Source organism: Eriocheir sinensis, chromosome 7 (genome assembly GCF_024679095.1).
Source record: "Eriocheir sinensis breed Jianghai 21 chromosome 7, ASM2467909v1, whole genome shotgun sequence".
Classification (NCBI taxonomy): Eukaryota; Metazoa; Arthropoda; class Malacostraca; order Decapoda; family Varunidae; genus Eriocheir; species Eriocheir sinensis.
The window spans coordinates 3,008,837-3,015,273 of NC_066515.1; positions in this window are offsets into that span (position 1 = coordinate 3,008,837).

The window sequence follows — 6,437 nt, forward strand, 5'->3', positions numbered from 1 at the left end:
GATGTCTCGAACCAAAGGAGCCCTCTTCCTTAAGGGCACCTATTATAAAGCTTGCCCAGTAGATCTACAGCTTGCCCAGTATCTCTCTCTCTCTCTCTCTCTCTCGTTTTAGAACACACACACACACACACACACACACACACACACACACACACACACACACACTGTGCGACCGGTCTCCTCTACCACCCCAGACACCGGAATCTACTCCCGCCTGCAGTCTCCCGTCCTAGCCAGTCCGTGAGGCACGCCAACAGACTGGCTCCAATACGGGCACGGACGGACCGCTACAAGAACAGCGCCGTGCCCGCGATGGTCAGGCTAATCAACAACATGTAAACCCCTCGACAACAGAAGCTGTAAATATCAGTATTTTCATTATTATTATTATTACTATTATTATTACTATTATTATCACTATTATTGTTATCATTATTATTATTATTACTTTGCCCATGCAAAGTTTGTAAATTTTCAGCTCTAGGGCTGCAATCCTTCCTCTCAATAAACCGTTTTATTATTATTATTATTATTATTATTATTATTATTATTATTATTATTATTACACACAAAGATATAAACAGACAGTTACAAACCAAGAGAGATAAAGAGAAAGACGCAGCACCTACATCTTCGCTACACAGGAATGCGCCGCGCCGTTCACCTGAGAAAAGAGAAACATGCCGACAACCCAAAACTGTTCCACACTTCGAGAGGTGTTGGCCCGTTCACAGCATGCAATCCCTGGCCGCTGCTTCCTTGCTTTCTTCCTTCCTTCCTCTTCTACCCCTTCCCACTATTCCTTCTGTCCTAAAGGCTCCTAAAGTGTGCCGAGACGCCCGTGGCCGCAACAGGAGCGAAGGGCCAGCTATCACCGCACCACCCACCCTGAAAGAACTGCAGGAGAGGGAGGAAACAGCTGCCCTCACACTCATTTCCTAACATCAAATATACAACCTCCGCGCCCCTCCCCTCCTTCCCCTCCCCTCCCTTCCTTCCTTCCTTCCTCCCTTCCTCCCTTCGCACCCATGTCCAGGCCGCGTAAGTAATTGCCGTGAACTGCCGGGAAGGATCAGTTTCTGCTCCCCGGCTCACCCGCCGCTTAGCTTACCTTCATCTTTAATTATCTGAAGTTTTTACTCTTGATTTATGCTTATACAAAAAATAAGTTATACTATTTTCTCTTTAATTATATTCCCGCAGACTTAAAAAAAAAATAAACGAACATAGCACACACACACACACACACACACACACACACACACACACACACACTGCACATAGTCGAATCCATCACCATCACCACCAAAGCTTATACGGACACGCTAGAGAGCGACAAGCTTACGGATACAACCCTCACAACATACCCGTTTTCTACCTATCCCCCTTTCTCCTTTCTCTTCCCCCGGCCCCTTCACTTCCTACCTTACTCCTCTCCCCCTTCCATCCCTTCCTCCTCCCTACCCTTCCATTTTACTTTGACTAGGCTTTTGGCAGCATTTGGCATACTCGTATACTGTATGAGATATTACGCTTGATATGCACAATGCGTCTCATTTAGGACGCCGTTGTCCGGTACGCAGCCAAGAATTAAGCGATAGAGAAAAGAGAAAGAGTGGGAGGGAACGAGAGAGTTAGTGAGAAAAGGGAAGGAAGAGGATTCACAAATCGCCTCGCCTCACACTAACTCACAATGTATAAAGGAAAGAGCCTCGCCAGGTACATTTAAGAGGAAAAAAGGTGCAATCTTTGTAGCTCCACCTGGCGTACCTTTACTCGCTCTTATAAACGTCAGAAAAAAAAGCTGCGACGACGAGGTGAGGGGAGGCAGCGGACGATGGGACGAGGGGGCGATGTCAGATGCTTCCCTCACTTCCCGTCACCGCTCCTTCCTCTCTCCCTCGATACTGTCCTTCTATCACTCACTTTCATCCTGCCTCCTTCCTTCCATTCACTTCCTCTCTCTTTCCCTCGCTTTCCCTCACCTCTTCTCCCTCTCTCTCTCCCTAGATATCTTCTCCTACCGATCCCACGTTCCTCCCTCCATCCTCCCTGCCATGGAGGTAAGAAGGGTGGAGTCGACCATAGTACTTGACCTGTGAAGCGGTTGAACGTTCATTTCTGGGTGACGACGGTGACGCCTGGGGAGGCGAGGGAAACACCGAGGAAAGGAAGGACTGATGGAAAATGATAATGAGGGGAAGTGCGAAGAAGAGGATGGATGGCAGGAAGGAAGGAAATTTAAATATGAATAAAATACTGGTCTTCTGCAACAGGTGACCTCTCTCTAAGGTAATCTTCTTAGACAGAGCGAAAGATATATTGGCTCCGTTTTGAGACTTTTTCCGCTCCGTCTCTTGGAACACACGCGGCACTAAAGGTGCCGTCCACGACACACAGGAGCACCATCACACCTCGCCCCGCCGAGGCGCGAGTCACCGAGACCCGGGGCGGAGGGAGGAAAAGAACAATGATGGGCCGGTAAGTGTTATTTCCTACACCGACAAAAAACTTTCTATCTCGATCAAGGATACTTCGTCACGGCCTGTGTCGCCCCTTTCTCTCGGCTCGTCAACGACAATGTACCGTTGTGTGTGTCGTGTTGGCGGTGAATATAAACTGTTATGGGAGAAGCTTTTTTTCTTGTTTGTTTGTTTTTCATTTACTGAACCTATACTTCCTTTACCGAGGTGCCTGTCTTGTGATGTTGTTGGCGATCATGGACCTCCATCTCTCTCTATCATCAGCCATTCTCACAACTTCTGCTACACTGTGTCATCCATCCATGTCTTGTAGCAGGCTATACATAAAGTTAATTATTTGACGTCCTTTTGCTCTTTTTCCTTCCACTCTTCCAACCAATCAGTCACTTTCTAGTCCTCTCCTTCTCAGCACATGACCCGGAAACTTCAGTTGTCGCCTTCTTATACTTTTCATCAATTGCCTATCTACTGACGGTCTTCCCATAATTTCCTGGTTTGTTACTCTATCTCTCCAGGGAATACTCAACATTCTCCTTAAAAAACACATTTCCGCTGCGCTGCTTCTATCTTTTTCTTTGTATTTGTTTTAATTGTCCATGTTTCGCAACCATATATTAAAGTTGACCATACAAAACATTTTAATAATCTCAATCGCATCTCCATATTCATACTCAAATTATTCAACGGTTTCCTCATATTTCCGAATGCCGTCTTTGCTATATAATTATCCTGCCTATACAGTACAATAAGCCTTTATATCATGTTGCAGTACCTGTTACATTGTCAAGGTGTACTGTGTTCGTAAATGTTGATATAAATCGTTATATGCTTGGAAAGGTAGGGCGCGAGCTGCTTGGATGGCGCGTAATCAAGTGTATTGCTGGCCTTTGATGGGCCAGGTATCAACAAGATCGTGTGTGTGTGTGTGTGTGTGTGTGTGTGTGTGTGCGCGCGCTCTCAAGCCTGGCTGTCTGTAGGAATGTTTGAATTTCTGCCTCTTTTTGCTTGTCTCTGTGTGTGGGTCTAGTCATATGATGCTGTGTCTATCTGTCTGTTTGTCCGTCTCTTTGCGTACGCACTTCTGTACAATATTATAAGTTACTGTAACGACGAAAAGAAACACGAGGAAACTGAAATGCGTGCCAAAACGAAAACGGAAACAAAAGAGCATTTGATAAAGGACGGAAAAAAAGTAGACAGATGACAGTCAAAAGCAAGACAATGAAGAGGAGCTAGATAGTTTTATCATACATTCATAAGAGATAGTAAGGGAAGAGATGAAATGGAAAAAAAATAGATTGCGAGGAGGAAGGAAGAGATAGCAGTACTCTTCATCTCCCGCCTCTTCCTCCTTACTCAAACACCATCACTCTTATCAGAAAATTAAGCAAATAAACTTGCCTGCGTGAGTGGGCTCTGATACGGGTGATGAGAATTAAAGGGATGCGAAGAGAGGAGAGGGGCTGCGGGCCGAGAAGAGGAGAAAAGAGGCGAGAAGAGGAGAGAAGAAAAGTGAAGCTTTGAAAGAGGTTGTTACCAATAAAGAGGAGAGCAGAAGATAGAGAAGAGTTGAAATGGATTGTAAGAAGAGGAGAGGAGGAGGTAAAGAAAAGGGGAAGATATACAATGAGAGGTAAAGAAAACCGAAGAAAGAAAAATATAACAAAAGAAGTGGAAGGAGATAGGAAGAGAAGGGCGGATGATTAAGTATCGACGGAGCAAATGGGGAAGAAAGAAAAGAACGTCAGTGAGAGAGAGAGAGAGAGAGAGAGAGAGAGAGAGAGAGAGAGAGAGAGAGAGAGAGAGAGAGAGAGAGAGAGAGAGAGAGAGATTTACATAGAAAATCAGACCACACAGACCTCATGGTCCAGACTAGGTGGTCTGTCCTTAAACCTAAGTGATTCTACATTAATCAGATGGCTCCAAAAGGTTGCATTTCAACTCTAGTTAATATTAAGTTCAAGGAAGTGACGGTCGAGCTTGTTTTTAAAGGAGTCAATCGTGTTACACTGGACCACTGACGGTGGGAGCTTATTCCATTCTCGCACTACAACGTTGGTGAAGAAAAATTTGGTGCAGTCTGAATTTACTACTCTACATCTGAGTTTTATGCCATTGTTCCACGTTCGCAAAGTGTCATCGATCATAAACAATTTTGATCTGTCTACATTCGTGAAACCATTAAGTGGTTTAAAACATTCGAGCAGGTTTCCTCGGAGGCGACGTTTCTCAAGAGAGAACATATTAAGGGTGGAAAGCCTCTCTTCGTAGGATTTATTGCGCAAGGAAGGGATAATTTTTGTTGCACCTTCCAATTTAGCAATGTCTTTTGCATGGTGGGAAGACCAAAACTGTACCGCATATTTCAAGTGGGGTCTGACTAAACTATTGTAGAGCGGAAGTATTACATCTTTATTCTTGAATAAAAAGTTTATTTTAATGAAACCCAACATTCTGTTCGCCGTATTTGCTGCATCGATGCATTGCTGTGAGAATTTGAGGTTTGACGCGATTTTGACCCTCAGGTCCTTAACGAATTGAACGCTTTTGAGTTTAACGCCGCGCATTTCGTAATCGAACTTCTTATTCCTTGTTCCAACTTGAAGGGCCTGGCACTTGTCTACGTTAAAGGGCATCTCCCATCTATCCGACCAAGCTGAAATTTTGTGCAAATCCTTTTGGAGGCTTTGCCTGTCTTTTTCAGTGAGAACCGAGTTACCAATCTTTGTGTCGTCTGCAAATTTACCAATGCGATTATTGAGTCCAACATCCACATCGCTGATGTAAATAATGAAGAGCACTGGGCCAAGAACCGAGCCCTGAGGGACGCCACTAGTGACCGGCGCCCACTCTGAGTTCAATCCGTCAATCACCACTCTTTGTTGTCTGTTGCTCAACCAATTCGCGTTCCATTCGTGAACTTGACCGCCAATACCTATTTGCTTTAATTTATAAAGTAATTTATGATGTGGGACTTTATCAAACGCTTTATGAAAATCAAGATAGACTATGTCCAATGATTTGGTTACGTCATAAACTGAGAAGAGATCGTTATAAAAGGTCAATAGGTTTGATAGGCAGGATCTTTTATTACGGAAGCCATGTTGTGAATCCCTAATTAATGAATGGCTTTCAAGGTAACTCACAATTTTGTCTCTGATTATGCTCTCAAGTAGCTTACCTACAACTGAAGTTAGACTAATGGGCCTGTAATTACCTGGAATTTTTTTGTCTCCTTTCTTAAAAATTGGTGTCACGTTAGCCTTTTTCCAATCCGAAGGGACGATTCCTTGTCGCAAGGACATTGAAAACGGTTGTGAGGGAGGAGAGTATTTCACTGTTTCTTTAAGCAGTATAGGATATACTTTGTCAGGTCCGGGACTTTTATTTGCTTTAAGTGACTGGAGAGCTTTAAGGACTTCATCGGTTGTTATTTCAAAGTTAGGCAATGCATGCTCGAGATTTACATTAGTACTGGTGTTGGTGTTAGTGATGGGAAGACTGTTAGTATTAAACACCGAGGAAAAGTAAATGTTTAATAGATTTGCAACTTATTGGCTGTCAATCACTAGTGCACCGTTACTGTTTGTTAAAGGTTCAATTCCACTTCTGATCACCTTTCTGTTGTTTATGTAACTGAACAAGGATTTCGGATTATTTCTACAGATGGCTGCAATATTTTCTTCATATCTATGCTTTGCCTGACATACTAATCTTTTTACTCGTCGCCTGACATCATGATAAAGTGTAATGTTTTCGGGCGTGCTTTGTTCTTTCTTTAGCCTGTAAAACAATTTTCTCTCCTCGACTGAGTGTATAATTTCGCTATTAAAACAAGGTGGGCTTTTATTAGTATTACTTCGCTTCTCACACATAGGGACGAATGTGTTCTTCTGAGTGAGTAGATGATTTTTGAAGCTTAGCCAGGCTTCCTCTTTATTGCCGTCATCTGAT